General features: G+C 31.2%; 1 protein-coding gene across 1 annotated transcript in view; it reads left to right on the top strand.

Annotated features, from left to right (window-relative positions):
- LOC106472339 (venom phosphodiesterase 2-like) overlaps window positions 1-1989 on the top strand; it is a 60137-nt gene that overhangs the window by 29798 nt on the left and 28350 nt on the right. The gene's annotated exons all lie outside the window — the stretch shown is intronic.

Below are 1989 nucleotides of genomic sequence, written 5' to 3'. Positions count from 1 at the left end.
GTTGTACATTTGCTGTCATGTTAAACTTATATTAAAGTTTTTCTTCATTACCCATTTAAGCCGTCTCCAGCCATTATTAGTCTCAAAGTGGGTTCCTCGTCATCGAATTTGCATGTACAATTTGTTGTATTGTACATAGGTAGGTGTTTTTATATTTGTTAACTCTATCTGTCTGGGCAACATTTACTGCATGTCACAAGGTTTTAGTCGCTTGCATTCAAAATTTTATTTAAACTAATTTTTGTTTATGCTATATCAATTAGTATTTTATAAAATCATAGCTAATAACCCATATGTTAATGGTATATAAGTTTTAAGTTCTTAATTTTATAAGGCAGTAGTTAAAAAAATCTTGAATTTCTCCTAGTGTTAGAAAGGTGACACATTTTCTTTAGGCACAGCTTTCAATTTTGTTTAGTTACCGAGGCATCAAATAGAAAATGAGACCGTTCTTGACACACCCACCTGTCACATCCTCTCTTTCAGGATTTGTAAATAGTTCTCTCTTATGTTTAGTTCTGTATTATCTATAAGTAATAGAAAGCCAAGGTTTTCATCTATAAAATGACATATTATATTACATTGTGTTCTGAACAGGGAATTGTAAATTTCTCTTTTAGTACGATCTTCATTCCCATGGGAAAGATAACAGCTAACTTGGATGAATTTGTAATGTCTCTTGTTGCATAGTTAGAAAATCAGAAAAATTGTGATAGTTAGAGGAAATTGTCTGCTTTTTTACATGTTATTATTGTATGTACTTAGGTGCATTATTTGATTAAATTAAAATTATTTTGTGTATCACTACCATTAATTTGAAAAAAGTAGGGTTAAGTGTCATTGACAGTCAACAGCAAAAACAAGAAGACATGGGTAAGAACCTCATTTCATGTTTTTAATGTTTATTCTTTATTTATTATTATAAAAGTAACTTAAATGTAAAAATAGGGATCTCTTTAGTTTAGTTAAGGTTAGATGAAGTGAAATATAAAATATGATACAGATGTTTCATGAGGAATGCACACAAGCAGTTTCTTGTTCCATTTGGAAGTCATTCTAGAAAAAAAGGGTTATTTATATTTTTTGCTGGTTACGAAGTTGGTCAAACTGACCAACCTTATATAGAGTTAGGGTAGAGAAAATAACAGATCCAATATAAAGTTTTACCAAAACATATATATTTGAAATATATTTACGAGGTTTTAGTGATTTAAATACTCTTTTTTTTTCTTCAACAAATAACATGTATTACATACGTTTATTTCACAACACAATTTCTTACCATTAATTTAATTTAATTTATAATTTATACTCTTAGTTCTAATTTCTTTTGTGTGGGCCCGTGGGAGCCTAGGTCCACCCTACCTGCTCCCAATATTACTCGATTTCCTCCTTCAGATGACCCAGATTTTGTCAGTTTCTTCCACCTTATCGTGGATTGCATTCCAGGCTTCTACTGCTGAATCTGCTAGGCCTATCCCAGTTTTTTGCATTTTGTACACATTTTATGTTATATTCCCCTTCTCCTGATGTTGTTTCATGATGATATATTTGTCTCTTTCTTTGGAGAGTGGGTACTTGCAAGTCTTGCCTTATACAGTGTCATGATATAAAAGACTTTATTGAAGGTAATATTGATTAATTTATTTTGTGAATTATTGTTTCATGATTGTTTAGTTGTTGTTTTTTATAATAAGAGAGTTAAAAACAGACAGCTATTGTAAGTTGTAAGTTATTGATGTCGAGACTATGGAGTTCTAGAATGTCTCAGCAAAAGATATATATAGTGGCCACTAGATGAGAGACCAGAAAGTGGAAAGAGAGCCAAAAGTAAAGCAGAGTGTAAGAGAGTTTTAGTCAGCTATAAAACTTAAGGTAAGCTGTCATAGGAGATAATCAGTTTTCTGACAGTTTAGGAGAATAATTTGTCTCAATAAAGGGTGTTCTAAAGCAATTGAACCTGACTGTGTGGATTTTGATAAAAAGCAG

The sequence above is a fragment of the Limulus polyphemus genome, unplaced genomic scaffold (assembly GCF_000517525.1).
Source record: "Limulus polyphemus unplaced genomic scaffold, Limulus_polyphemus-2.1.2 Scaffold5257, whole genome shotgun sequence".
In the NCBI taxonomy this organism is placed as follows: Eukaryota; Metazoa; Arthropoda; class Merostomata; order Xiphosura; family Limulidae; genus Limulus; species Limulus polyphemus.
This window is presented reverse-complemented; position numbering and strand designations above follow the sequence as displayed.